A 15,644-nucleotide genomic window follows, 5' to 3' on the forward strand; every position below is an offset into this window, starting at 1 on the left:
CAGATATAATTACTTTCAGTCTTTTCCAAGCTGACGGGCAGTAATTGGAGACTAATAAAGGTTCGTGTTTTAAGACTGGAAAAAAAAACCAACTCTGGGATGTGATTGTCCAGTACATACCTTTACACTTTGGTCTCTAAAGAAAACTGAAGGAACCATTTGCACAAAACCATTTAAATGGGAAAATTGCCTTAAAAGGAGAAACAACACAGGCAGAAGATGAGAGATTAGTTTATCCTGAGCCCAAGGAGACTTGCTGAACAGTCAGTGCTCCAGCATAGGTGCTGGGGCACCCCCAAGAGCTGAGGAGGTCTAAATCCTGACCAGCAAGAGGTACAGCCATCCTCATCCGTTTTCATTTCCAAGGAGGAATAATTAAGATAGCCCCCAAAGGAGTGACTCAGGCACCTAAAATTTTTTGTGGCGGACTCTTACTTCACAGCAGCGGCCAGCTCAGGGCTAGGTGCAGGTGCCTCATTTAGTGGGGGAAGGTTGCAAAAGTTGCAGTTGCAAAACACAACTTTTTCACCCAGCACCTGTCAGTCCCCATCCTGTGTGCTCCCTGTGGGGTATCAGAGGACCACACCAAACCTTCCCTGATGTCTATGGGACTGTCAGATCTCACCTGGGTTTGAGGCTTTCTCCTGGGATCCAGGTGTGTGGGAGTCACCAAGTAAATTTGATTGAGCTGAGTCAAAAACTAGACTTTCTGGATCCCCCGTAAATATTTTCGTCACGGAAACAGTCTTCCTTTAGTCATGGTTCAAAAAAGAAATTGGTAACAGCATAAAAGCAGAAAAAGATGTGAGTGCATTTGCATTGCTAATCATTGTACAGAGTTACTGGGAGAAAGTCAAGATTTTGTGCTGGCTGTGGAGGGGCTCTCTGTGTGCAGAGCACCCAGCCTGGGCTTAAAGTCAGGTATTGAAGGCAGATTAGGCATCCAAAACCACACACAGGTCTAACACCAGGAAAATCTGACCCAGGACATTTATTTTATCTTTCCTCCTGGCATAAGTATCAAGTGCACCTTTCACCTCTCAAGAAGTAGAAACACTGAAAATAATTTGTAGGTAAATTTAGCTCCAGGCCCAGATGGTCCGACAGCAAAAATGTTTAAAAATACAGCCTAAGCTATGGCTTCAGTCCTCTTTCTTGATTTCAGTCTATTTCTACATCATGGCTCTCTTCCAGTAAGAAAAACATGTCCTTTGCTGAGATCCATCAGGCTGACTAACAATCTGTTTTCAACAGTTTTTTCTTGAATCTGTCTGCATCTCCGATCTCTCGGTCTGTGATCTTACCTGATAGCTGGGCGTTAGCCCCGGGCCCCTTACCCTCCAGCAGTCCTCCCCTCACGGCGCTGGATGTTGGCCGCCTCGTGCTGGGCAGGTGGAGCTCTCGCTTCTCCACCCCTCTCACCAGGGTCAGCAGTGAAGTGCTGCCTGCCCTGGGATGAGAGCTGCCGGCATCCTGCCAGTGCTGGACGGCAGCGTTCTTCATGCAGCCGTAACTAAAAATGCACACCACAGGGTGCCCAAAAAAGCACTAAGATGAAGAACTGGCCTGGTCTGCCCATGCCCCAGCAGAAACTATTTCCAAGCTGTGGTGTGCAGAGATGTCTTCACAGTTGCTCCAGTCCTCGCAGACTCAGGGTGGCCTCTCTTACAGAGCTTTCTGGTTTACCAGTGTCTTGACTTGCATTGAAAAGAGAAGCAGCCCTTTCAACAGGGCTCCACACTGGGTTCGCTCCTCTCCCATGTGTCCTAGGCATTTTTATTTTCACCATGCACATTTTTCTTTTGGAAATGGGCTGTTCATCTGCTGTGTGGCTCAGTGTAAAAGGTCTCCTGGGCAGTAGAGCATCTCTCTGCTATTAAACTAGCCCAGGGAAATGCAGAGGGGATGCATGTGCTCAGCACCATAGAGAACAGCAGGAGCAAGCCCAGATCTCTCAGGTCCAATCCAGCATTGAGTGAAAGTACTAAGAGGTGTCACACAGGCTTTGGCTGGACCCCAATAACTCATGATCCTAAAATACTGGGTTTAAGAAACAAAAGAGTTGTGGTCTTACTTTGCTGCTTGGACTCAGTTGGAAAGACTGCAGCAAAAGTCTTGAGGCATGTGGCATCTATTTTTGCACAGCTTGATTCAAAGTTGGTGAAGCTAAGAGGAGTCTCCCTACCGCTTTCAAACTTAGATACGAAATTAAATAAAAAAAAAAGAAACCATGAGTAAAAATAACAGAATCATGGATTTAAAAATTATTAAAGAGCTGGGAGCTGTGTTCACCACCAGTTTCTCTTCAGACATCGATTACAAAGGCCAGGCTCATGTAAGACTCTGACTAATAGGCCAGCCATAAAATCAGTCCATGGCTCAAAGAACAATAATTTTCCTAAACTAAATCTCATTTCCCTATATTTCCCTGGCTTTTTTTTTTTCATTGCCAACTTTTTCTCTTAATATTTTCCTTTTTCTTGGCAGTCAAGCCCTGGAACCAGTGCCCACCCTGTCTGCCAGCTCCAGTCAAGCCTTGAAATGCTAGTAGGCCAAGCTCCAAAAGGATGTGAAATTAATTTATAAATGGCAATTATTTTAAACCTAATCCTTCCCAAAAGAACTCTCGAGCAATTTTTTCCTCTCTGCCTTCAAGTTATTTCTGACAGTGGCTTTGTATGAGCCTCTGCAAACTGTTCCTGGTAACAGCTTAAAATGTTTCTGCAGCAGGACAAGGATGGCAGGAGAAGTCTTCCACCAGTCTCACAGTCTGCCTCAGTGCTTCCTTCAGTTGCGGGTAGTTTGTAGCTGCCTTTATGTCCAACAGTTTATTGGGTGTCTCTCTTACTGCCCCATATCCCACATATTTTTAAAGTTTTCACGTCAAGAGATTTGTAAAGCTGTATGTTCTGCCATATATTGTCTTGTTGTATATTTTAACACTGTCATTTCTCAGGGGATGGGGACTGCATATGGGTGGCCCATAGCAAGCAACTGTCGCAGTTTCACCCAGCGTAATTCACCACTTTTCTACATATTATCCTCAGTCAGCACCTTCACAGGTGTCCGTGGTGCTCGTGCCGCTGCCCCCTGTCCCACACAGTCCCTTGGGAAGGAGAAGCAGCCAATGGTGGCATTAAATTGTATTTTTCATGCTCTCCTCCCACCAAAGAGAGAGCCCCCTGGCAGAGTTGGCTGAAACACATCCTCATCGCAGAAAGTGGAAAATTGGTAAAAACTGCTTCCCATCCACGGGCAATACATCTGGTGCTATTCACTCTGCACCCTCGTCTTCATTCAGCCACCCTCTTATTAAGATGTGGCTGATGCACAGGGGAAACAGCACGGACGGAGAGAGCCTCTGAAGTGGCCTCATGCTGCCAAACGCCACAGGTACATCTGTGCCCCTTGAGTGTGGGCTGTTCTGACACCTCCTGACCAGCACCCTTGGCCGAGACACTGGCTGTTGCTGGGAAAACCCACATAGGTGTCTGAAGTCAAGGTATGTGGTAACACTCACAGCACCCCAAAGGCTTTTTAGGAGAGGGCACTTCTGTTATGACTGGTCCTGGGGGGTTTGAAGGTCCAGGTTTCCCACTCCATAGCTTTTCTGGGTGATACTTTCTTGCCTCACTTTGCATCTCTTCTCCCACACCACTCCCAGCTTCCCACACCAGGCTGTCCAGAAAACATCACAGCATTTTGGAGAACCTGGAATCAGCGTTCAAAAACTCCTGTCCATGGGAGCAGCCAGACAAGCACATTTCTTGCAAGCATCTTTCCAGCAAGCTCAGCCAACAACAGTTGTTTGCAGGTGCTTTTTATTTGCCTTCTGGTTTTCTGAGACTTTAGGATGCACTTGGGTCCCATTTGCCAATTACTCTCTGCAGCCAGGTGCTCTAGATACTTTATTGCTAGTTCTGCCTAAGTGAAACCTCAGCTTCTCCCATTATCACATGAATCTGGAAAGTAGAGCTTTAACAAAAATATTGAATATCATGAGATATTATAAAATCACAAAAGCCAGCACCATGGTATTCTGAATTGGTTCACCAAGATGCATTAATTTGATTAATAGGTGAGTCTACCTTCTACTTTTTCCTATGTTTCTCTAATTCAGTGCTGAAAGGAACTTGGTAACCATCCTGAAATTAAAAACAAATAAACATGATTTTCAGGGAAAGGAAAATTAAATGTAAACAGCTACTCATGGCAAGTCCATTGGAAGGCTGGGGGAGGCGTGCACAGTTTCTTTCTTATGGATTAGAAAAAATGGCCAAATCTATCTGCTGTCCTCCACACGGGGACAGTCTCAGCCAGAGGGTGTTGGTGGGTTTTTAGCACTGCTTCTCAAGGAAGACTTGAACAACTGACAAAAGACCCCCAAGGAAAGGTGAGCAAGACCCAGAGGTCCAGAAAAAGTGAAGAGAGAGGAAAAGACAGATGGAAAGCTAGGGAGGGACACCTGATAAAGATCTTCAAGCAATGAAAAAAAGCAAGAGGGATGGGAATAACCTGTTCTGCATTTCAGTGGTGGACAGGACTGTGAGCTTCTGTGGTAATGGGCTAGATGGGCTGCAGTAAGAACAGCATAGAAATGGATATAGGAGCTGCAGGGTCGCCACCATTGGAACACTTGAAACAAGAGCAATGTGGCTTCAAGTTGAAGCTTCAACTGAACTGGGCTGGAGGCTGGCCCAAGGCTGCTGGAGATCCTTCCCTGTAGAAGGGGTGGACATGGAGGTGGCCAGACCCCTTCGCCTCAGTCACCTCTATCATGTGTGATGAGCTGTCAGCCCTTAAAGCTGGGGTCTACACACCTCGCATGGAGACAAGACCTCCTGAAAGAGGAGAAGCTAGAGGCGACTGTTTGGTGGCTGAACCCAGAGAAGAAAATAGTGGGGTTACCCATCTGTGCATAAACCACCACAAGGGATGGGGCAGCAGCCGTAAGCCAATTTTCTCACTGAAAAGAAAAAAGAAACACTGTGTTTCTGGCATAGTTTTACTTGCTGGATTTTACATTTTTGCTCTTCTGGAGCAACAAGAGGAAGTTTCCATTTCTCCACTAGTCTCCAGTTGGAGCTGAAGGATGCTGCCTGCCCTGTGAAATAGCCCCCACTGCTGCTGGCACTCCTCACTCCTGCCCCAACACCCATCAAAACTCCACCACTGAGTTTCTCACCTCTCCCTGTGAGCAGGCTGGGATGGGGCTGGCTTCAGAACCCACAGCCCTCTCCTAACCTTCGAGGGGAACAATCAGGCAAACGTTTCCTCAACAGGAAAAGGACAATGAGCTCCTGCGAGAGCCAGAGGTCATTCTTCACCTCTACTAGCTGCCCACGTACCACCTCTCGAAGTCCAAGCCCCTCACCTCTTTAAGGATCAGCTGCAACATAGAGAATAAACAATAGTTAGTCTAAAGCAAACTTTTCAGGTGTTTGACAGAACAAGAATACACCAGCCTCTTCCCTGGGGACATGGAGCTTTAAGAGAACAAGTTTGTCAGGTTTTACAATTCTATAGTACTACTCAGCAAGGATGTATATAGCTACAATCCTTGCCTTACACAGTTCTTTTGCTACATTGCATGTAAAGATAGCTTTTTAGACTAACACCCACAGAAGTGTCATGTAAGGTTCAGCGTATTATGTGTTTTAAGAGGACCTTGTCAGTCATACTGGATTTTTTTTTCCTTTCAAAATTTAAACATTCAGTTGCATAAACGCTTGTCAAATTCATTCCTCTAGTGATGTCTCAAAATAGTGGGGTTTTTTCTTCCTCTGAAAAAATAATCAAGTCACTAGGAAAAAGCAGAGACTTTTCACAAGGATGAAAACCTCCCTCTGTTCATATTATTGGTACAGGGACAGCAAGAGAAGTTCCCCTTTGGGTTTTCACTCCGCTCTGGCTGGAGCAGTTGTAAACATTTACTAATTTTTTTTTCCCACCACCTCAAGCTGGAGAAAAGAAAGTGCCCTTACATGTTTGCACTATTTCTACTAGTAAAACAAAGCAGGGATTTATGTACAGTTCAGGTACTGCCGAAGGGCAGGAGAAAGGCACTGGAAGAATGCTGCTGCTGGGGGGAAGTGCTGCGATTAAACATCTCTTTTCCTAACTGGGGCACTTGCCACCATTTCAGATGTCCCTGAAGGCAGTCACTGCATCACCGCTGGTGTTTGAAAACGGAATCCCTTCAAGCAAGTGGGCAAGGGATGGGAACAGTTGTCCAGGTTTCAGGAAACAAATTATTTATCCTTTCCCATTTCCACTTGTGGTGCTGCTTGCCCTGCCTGTCGCCCCTCTGGAAAGGGGGACCCCACCAGGTGCCTTTGCCACACGAAGCCTGTGCCAGATTAGACATCCCACATGCCAAAGGACGGCAGCAGCTGCCTGATGAACAAGTGATGAGCAAGTGATGTCTGGTGCTCATGTGTTTTCCATCTACTGGCTGTATTGTCTGGGGACAAATCTTGACAGGGGTTTCTCTTTGTGCCTACAAGAGTGTGAAAGAAAAAAAGCTGTGTAGGAAGCTTCAACTTGTGTTGAATTCTGTGAGCAAAATGGCAAGAAAATCTAACAAACAGCCATTGAGTTGCTTTGTCAACACACTTTGAGAAAGGCTCTCCAAAGTTAGGCTGTTGGACTTTTTTTTCCAACGGTAGTGTTGGGGTTACCGACTGAGCGAGTGTTTCACCTAACGAGTGTGAAGGTCTGGCTGCAGGGAGAACAGGGCTGGCTAAGCAGTGCTGAACTTTATGGTTGCACACCCCTAGGTAGGAGCCAAGCAGAGCTTTCTAAAAATACAGCTTTTGCACGACTGAAGGATTGTATATACAGCAATATAAAGTTACTGGGGAAGACAGGCAGAAAAGAGTAGCTTCTGAATGGAGGACATGAGTATGAATATGACCTTGAAGTTCCACCAAAAATATATAGATATATATTTACCAAAAAAAAAGTCTAACCCCTCAGCACTGGCAAATCAAGGGTGAAGTATAAAAGGCCAAAAGCCATGGAAACAACCAGGACTTTTCTAACTGGACCAGAGTCTTCAAAAGACTGTCATCCCCAGGGATGTCTGTATTCACGGGATTTTATGAGAAGGGTTGCTCTTAAATTTGACAGAAACACAGACTGAACTAAAGGACAGAGGACTTTCAGTACTACAGAGGCAAAAATTAAGAATTACTGGAAAATCTGTGACTACAAAGTCGTTCTTTTCCCTGCTGCATACTCGGATCTGTGAGCACACCCATTCCTGCTCTGAGACACCGGCCAGCTTCTTCTAGAGCACGTAGGGGCAAAGGCCCTAGACGCAGCCCCCTAAATCACCTCCTGCTGCCAGACGAGGATGGAGGGACGCTACATGGCAGACGAGTGAACTCATCCAGAGGGCGGTTTGTTGAGGCTGGGTTTGCAGGTTGCAAGGGCAGCTGTGAGCTGCTTCATGACTTAAGTTTTTAAGCCATATATGGAGCCCAACAGGAAAGCCTGATCTTCTGTGATGTCTGCCCAAGTTTTTCTTGAAGAGCCCTGCCGCAGTGGGATCTGTTTAAAGGCACCACATTAGAAGCTCAGAGTAAATGTGTACCGACAATAAATAAAAAAATAAATACACATGTACCCCAGGTGGCTATACAGCAGCGCAACGGAGGGATTAAAAGCAAACAGACAGCCTTCAAAAAGTAGAACTCAGATGCAGAAATTAGGCAAATTAGATGCAAGACTACTAGAAGACAGCCCCAGAAGAGAAATCCAAGGAAATACTTGCTAACAGCATGGAGGCTGACAATAAACCCTTTCTCAAACACATCAGAAGTGGAAACCCTGCCAGAAGAGCTGCTGTGGCCAGCACAGAATCTCAGTGCAAGGAGGCCCAAGGAACAAAGAAATCAGTATTTTGCAATGATATTCACAGGCAGTCCCTCAAAGAAGAAATAGTAGTAGCTTAAGTGAATCTGTTAAGAGCGAAATCAGGTAAAACCCACTGCATTTATCCCCATTTATGAGGGTAAGGAGCCTCTACAGAGGGCAGGGTGGGAGGCCATGCACCCTGCCTTGGCTAGAACATTGCTGCTGCTGTTTGGGAAAGCTGACAAATAATGGGTCTGATGAAAATATTACCCAGAGGGTGGGAGTGAGGAACCCTTCTCAGTTATTCACTGCCAAGTCAGGGGACATACGGGGTGAGTACGACCCTGTTCAAGGCAGATGCTTATCATCGGGAGAAAACAATGAGCAGAGCAGCAGTTGGGGCAGGGGCTCTGGGGAGCTTAGCCTGCCAAGGGAGCATGGAAAGAGTTGGGTTTTGGTGCAGCATGGAGGAAAATGAGACAACCATATGGGCACAGGCATGGGAGGATTTTCCCAGGGGGAGGTCAGCTCTGCAAGGTGGTGTGAGCCTGAAGAGAGGTGACTGAGGAGGAACTTCCCACTCCAGGTATTAGAGGGCAGTGGGAGGACACAACAGGAGAAGGATCTCTCTTCGTCTTGTTTCTTACATTCCTCCCCAAATGCAGCACTGGAGATTTGACCTGATGTGTTAGCCCAAGTGAATTTCAAAGGTCACAGGAATAGCCAGGAGTGAGGGCTGGGGCTCCTGAGGTGACATCCCAGCTTGTGGTCGGGCGCCCTCCTTCCGATGACCAAGGAAACATCTTCCTCAGTGGAAAGGAATCTTTAGCTTTGCAGGGTGCATAAAATTAAAGATGTGAAGAATTTAACAATATTTATGAATAAATCTATTGCAACATAGCTACTACTGACTCACTGTCGTCTCAAGAAAACACCCTAATTTTCCACTGATAAGTCCCTTTGGAGGAAAAAAACCCACAAAAACCAAAAAACAAACACAACCCAACTTGAAGGAAATAAGCTTATCCTGATGCAGAGGAACCATCTTAACATCAGTGTTGTGAGTGGGAGGGAGAGCGTTCTGCATAATGGCACATGGGAGCTTTGAGATCCCAGACCTATTAAAACATTTGTTTGCCAACCTAGCCACTTCTTGTGCCTGGAATTGTTCATTCAGAACAAATCATCACCATAATCAAAAGCAAGTCATCAGGCAAAAGTATACCCGGTTTAATTTCAGAGGGCAGGAACCCTCGAGAGACTCTCTATTTCAACGTCCGAAAGGGCTTTCAGTGGCTGTATGTGGATTTATACAAGTTTCTCTCCTCTGATAGATTCAAAATGGTCCAAGAGAGTTGACCTGATGTTTGTTTGCTTTTTAGGGTTCGGAAATCTTGGGTTTGGACAACTTGCCTTCCTCCCAGGCAAAGCCTGGGAAGGAGAGAAGGAGGGAAGCTCGGGACCCTGTCCCTCCTCAAGTATCCTTATGTCCTCCTTGGGTTTTTTGAGAGATTAACTACCATGATTGTGCCCTCTTGATATCTCATCCAAAACAGCCTGTCTGTGGCTATAAGGCTGCTTTTTCTTCTAACCATCCTCACTCCCTTACATTTGCTGAGGTCCAGTCATTTCTACAGGAGGACTGCAGAGACCCCAGCCTCCTTGCTAAGGGGCAATTACTCATTCCAGAAATAGAGAACTTTGTGTTTTCTGAACTGAAATGAAAGAGGACTTTGGTGAGCACCAGGTAGTGCTCCCCCAGCTCTGCCCTGAGACAAGCTGATGGGGAGGAGGACCCCTTTCCCTGCCCTGAGATGAAGTGTAACCATCACCCTATTTGCTCACAGCAGATGTCCCCACTGCCACTGGCCCTTGATGCCAGGTCACTGCTCTTCCCCGGAGCCAGGATGCAGAGGAGCTCTGCACAGGCACCGCAGAGATCTGGGCTGCTTTGGCAGCTTGAAAGAGGGAAAACAAACTGTTTCCTAGAAGTCACCACTGCCAGAGAAGCACCAGGGGAAAAACTTCCTCTGGGTGTGTGCCCAAGGAGACAAAAGTGGATTGGGAAGAGAAGAATTAGCGAAAGGTCATTATCACCCAAGCCACCAGGTCCTTCAATTCCAATTTAACTAAGGGAACATGGTCTGGCCACATCATTGAAAATGTTAAAAGAAAAACACCCCCGTTCTCTCCTTTCTCTTTAACGTTTCCCACCTTCCCTATGCTTTCTTCTCTCATATGATTTTTTTCTGACCCCCTTTGTCAGGTACTTTCTGCTCAGTGGTGGTTTTTATGACCCTGACATGGCACCCCCCAGGCAGGGCAGAGAACCTCGTGGTGCAAGGTGCTGTGCTTCTGTCAGTGCTGCCCCACGTCAGATGAGATAAACACTGATTGGGGGAACTTGCCATCCAAACAGATGCAGCAAATACATTACAGGAGGCAGAAACTGCAAAAAAATGCAAATGCAGCCCAACTCTTTCTAGTCATTACCTATTAATTGGATCACAATTTCCTTCCACTACTGACCTGATAACCACTGCAGACCTCAGGGGAAAGGGCATAATAAAATAATGTCCCCTCCAGCAAAGATCCTGTCCCACAGTCCTTTCCGAAGCCCCCTGGAAGCAGGAGGTGCCCCTGCCTGCTGAGCTCAGAGTCCATTGCAACACAACAGTGGCACATCATTAAATTGACACCACACATCACAACCATACCTTCAGGCATTTCCTAGCATCGGCATTTCATTTGCCATATGAAATCACCTAAAACCAAGCCAAGACTCAGGGGAGCAGGTCAGGAGTACGCAGAGATGATCAGCAAGAGGAGCGAGACACTCTGATATGGGAAGGACATCCTGGGTGGAGGAGCGCAGTGCAAGGGGGCTTGAAGCTCAGCCCGGCATGGGCAGGCAGCAGCCTCCCATGGGGGAAGATGTGCAGGCTGTAGCAGAGAGGGGGAAATGTGACTGGGCACATGCGTCTTCAAAAACCATACAGCTCCGGCTGAAGAAGTGAGGATGAAGCGAATAGATTTTCAGGTCAATATCATGGGGTGGGTAAAGGATGGAGGCAGGGGAGGGAAAGATGTGACCTGTACAGCAGGGAAGCAACTACTTTAGTCAGAGCATTTGAGCATGGCAAGAGGCAAGCCCAAGCAAACCAAAGAAAAAAATCAGAGTCATTCAAGTTAAACATTTAAATCAGCATTTCAATAATGGAGACTAAGGTGGAGGAGCACTGAAGGGACATTAAGCCTTCACAATTTAAAAACCTTTAAGACACTTAATGCTTTCTCAGACAGACCAAGCAAATGAGTCAACTTGCAACAAGACAAATAAATGCCTACTTTAAGAAGAACTATTTTTCTTGTAACCCGGTGGATTTGTCGTTGTTAGTGACTGGCACAGACCTACGTATAGTATTGAGCTAATCTCTTTATCATATCCTCTGGCTTGGAAGTTTCTCCTAATGCCAGCCTGCTCCTCAAACCCAAATTCTTGCTCCCCTTTGAGCACTAAATACACTGAGAGAAGGTGATGAGCATGGCTGAGACACAATGAGCATGTCAATGCATAGAAAGGCTACATTAAGGATGATTGGCAGTGACAGCATGGAGATAAATGTGAAGGGAAGGTGATGTGTATTTTGAGGAGAGATGAGCACAACCACTGAAAAGCACCATAATTAGGACATAAAGCATACAAGACATTGCAGAAGCAAAAAAATTTGCCAGAAGAGAGACAAAGAGGGTTTCTCCTATGGCAGATTGATAGCTTGCCAAAGTAAGCAGATGAAGAAGGTGGTGCAAAAAAAGAGAGAACAGTGAGCAGCTCTCCCTCTCTGTAAGATTTTCTTCTGTGTTTTCAAGTTTTTGAAAGCAGACATACCACCCAGCTTCTGGAAAATGAGAAGAAATGCACTTTGCTTCTTCCCAGCCACAAACCCCCAAGTTTCTTACCTTGTAAACCCACTGCTGCCCTGTATCCATTGCCCATGCAACACGTGAGCTCCCTGGGGATTTGCTCTGAATGCAGAAATGCTCAACGTGGGTAATAACTGGCAAGGAGGAAAGGAAAGAGTGAAGCAAAGGCACCCACTCCTCTATCCTCCCTCCAGGTGCCAAAATCCACCAGCACAAACCTCCTCATCCCTTCCTAAGACTCTCAGCAGAACTCAAGTGTTTTCCCTCGTGGGTCTGCATGTTCCCCCTTTGCCTGGCAGTGCCCGCCAGATCGGCGTGAAGGGGAACCCAGGTGGTGCAGCCTGGCTGGTGGTGACCAGCAAGGGGAGAAGCTGCCAAGCTGCCCCAGCACTGTCCTTCGGCAGCCAGTACCTCTGCTGGGGCTGCCCCCCTACCCCCAGCACCCCCAGGGTGCTGAGAACTGCTGAGAAAAAGGAGGTGGTGGGGACGGGACGGGCCTTTGCTGGAGCTTAGGGGCTGGGAACATTTCCGTGCTGAAGGCCAAATTGATTTTTCTAGTGCCATCTCCACATTAACGCACAGCTTAGTGTTGTCCAGCATCATACCCAAAACATCTCATAGCTACGGCCCAGAGGGAAGGAAGCCATGGGTTGTGCTGGCAAGCCTTCAGGCTTTTACCCAGCAGGGCCAGTGGGACTGGTGGGCCGAAGAAACACCAGACAGAGCTGAAATAGCCAGCTCCTGGTGCGCGTAGGGCAATCAAATGCCTATTCAAGCACAGCAGCACTTCATTCGTATGCTGGCTTATGTTCTCCCATCTTGCAATGGTGTAAATAGGCCATACACAACATTATCTACGGTTTTCTTCATAACACAGCAATAACTGCTAAAGGCTCCTTCGAGCTCTGTAAAGAGAGTTTTGCACTGATTTTGAAAATTAGGAACTGAAGTTGCACTTATGATAATTGACAACTTACTTTGTTCAGTGCTGGAAAACTCATCCCACCTTTGCTCTTTACTTTGTAGTTGAAGAAGTGGCTTTTCAAAGGTATCATCGACTACTGACACATATATTTTTCCTCTGCTAACCCGAACTGAGGGCGGATCACTGAGCACTCACTGAAATAAGTTTTTGCCTGCCCAGATTTTTGCCCTGCTAGACTTTGTTCCTTTTCTTCCTGGTCTCCTACCTTTAAAAAATGTATACTTGCACCTCTAAGACGCTTCTCATAAACGAGTGATTTTTTCTCCCTGTTCTTTTCATTTTTCTTTTTCAGGGGAAATGTTTGCTGCTGTGTCTGTCTCAGAGATAACCCTGTCGAATGCCTGACCAGGGCACACAGGTAAAAGCTGAAAGATCCTGAAGAAGGATTTAAATCTCAGGCTGCAACTTTACTTATAACCACACAGTTACAAACACAGTTAGGTACACACAGACGCAGGAATCTCCCTCATCCATGTTTAGGAATACCAAAATCTCCTGTTGCATTTGAGTGCTGTGATGGATAATGACGAAGGAAAACCTAATTCATGTGAGACCGAGGCCTTTTTCTCTGAAGATGGCTAACAGTCCATGACCTGCTGTAGGCTGGCTCTTGGCCACAGTGCAGTATTTTGCTGCAAATCATGTTAGCATCATGCCATTTGAGTGCTTGGGATGGCACCTCCACGGGGCACCACTGGGCTGAGCCGACACTTGTGTTTCTCAGTAACATACTCAGCCAACCTGCCACTAAACCCAATGTTTTATTTTTTTATGTTTAAATCTGCCAGCCTGGTATCAGGTATATGTACCCTTATCTCATGACTGCATATCAACACCCCTAAGGTGATCTGCCCAGGCTGATTCTGCCTCCTCAAGCATAACCACGGTCACTTTGCCACCCAAAACCTTACCTTCCCGTGTGCTCTTACAATGCTTTCAGGGTTGCAACAGCCTGGGAAGCATAAGCAGATAAAAGGCTGGGCAGACTATTAAGGAGCAACAGCCCTAAACCCCCTCCAACTTACCTCACAGCTCCTGCTGATCAGCCTCCAGGGCTGATCTAGCCCCAGGGGATGTGGGTGAGCACCCAGGCCTGCCCTGGGCTCTCCGCAAGCAGCAGAACTCAGGGAAAACTGCTGTTGTGCTACTAAAAGGCTCTTACACCACAGGGGACACGAGCAGCCGCTGTGCAGGATGGATGGCAGGGCTGGTGTGATTTGCTCTCCACTGCCCAGCGGGGCCAGCTCCCCCTTGCTCCTCCTTCTTCCTGACGCCCAACACAGGAGCTGGCAGAGCTGCCCTGTTTGCAATGAATACATCCCCAAATCATTAGCATTTAATCCAGGACAGCAGAGAGAATGCTGGGATCTCACAAGCAAGACAAGGTCCTGCATGTAAATACAGAGCCATAAGTCTGCCCTGAGCCTGCCAGCAGCTCCTGAGCCCCTCGTATGCATTTCCAGACCTTCAGCTATGAAGGCATTGGCCCTTTGAGGTAGCCTTGGACTACTGGAATGAAACTACAGCAGATGTTCTTCTTGCATTGCGCTGGACACCCTGCCCAGTGCTACTACCCTCAAAAAACTCCTCGGCACACACATCCCCCCAAAAAACCCACTGTGGCAACTCCGATTGGCTGCTAGTTATCTTCCTTGGCTTTTTTTTCACAGCCCAGGTGAGGCAATTCCTGGTGGCTTGTTTATCCTCCACTAGCCATACTGCACTCCTATCTGAGGTCCACTTTGGTTCTTAAATAGGTCATTTTTGCACACACCTGAAACTTGCCTGCAGGCAGGAGGTGACCAAACCCTGTTTGCTCCCATTGCCCACCCCTCCGCCTTCTCCAGGCACTGCAATAGTCCTTCCAGCTACTGCTGCAGAAGTCAGCCAGCCTGTGGTACAGCCCCCTGCCAACGACATACTGGAAAAAAACCCACCCCCAAACCCTAAACTCTCCATATCTTATAATTAACAGATTAAAACTCCAGCAGCAGCAACGATGTGAACTGCACATTGCACTTTGCATATGGCATTGAAAGCTAAAGATACCTGACCACTGCCACAAGAAAAGTCCAGTTTCCTCAAAAGACTACTCAGTTTCCCACTGGTTTGGTGCTGAAAAGCACAGAGGAGGGAAGGGCTGAAAATAGTCTTTATTCCTGTTCATCTTCCTCTGTGCCCAGAAGACTAATATAAATGATAGCCCAGCCACATGTCACTTGGCATATCTTACACTACTCTCGGTCTTCTCTTGTGGTGTCCTTTCTGCCCCTTTCAATGATTTTAAGTTTTTGCCTCTACTTTACAACCAACTCTCTTGTACCACATTTCAGTGCTCCCATGGGCTCTGGCAATGGCTGGGTTGCACACCTTTGCTTCGGGTGGGATTCTTCCGAGCATCTCCCAGCTCCATGAAGGAGTTAGTGCTTTAGTCCATTAGTTTAACCATTAGCCTGCCAATTTGCCTGGGCTTTACTACTTTTAAATTACTCTCTCCTATGCCCATTCTGGCCCTGACTCCCTTCCGGCTTCAGTTCCAAACCATGTGTCGCTCCCTATATCCTGGGCAACAGCGCACATTTAAACCAAGCCTGAAAATACCTCCTATCAAGAAAAATTGTGGGATGTGCCATCTGAGACCAGTGCTCCATCCTGGTAGAAACCAGATCATGCTGCCTTCTGTGAGAGTGGAACCACTGCCCATCAGGAGCTCAGGGGCAGGACAGGAGGGAGGCAGCGGGCTCTAATGGTAAATCCATTTCCATGCCACCTCCACACATGTATCCCAACTGTTCTGTATACCCAATGCCCTGCCGTTCCCCAGGCAGGGGCAGCAGCAATTGTATTTTAATGCTTTAACAAGGCCCATGGCAAC

This window comes from Phalacrocorax carbo, chromosome 1 (assembly GCF_963921805.1).
Source record: "Phalacrocorax carbo chromosome 1, bPhaCar2.1, whole genome shotgun sequence".
Taxonomy (NCBI): domain Eukaryota; kingdom Metazoa; phylum Chordata; class Aves; order Suliformes; family Phalacrocoracidae; genus Phalacrocorax; species Phalacrocorax carbo.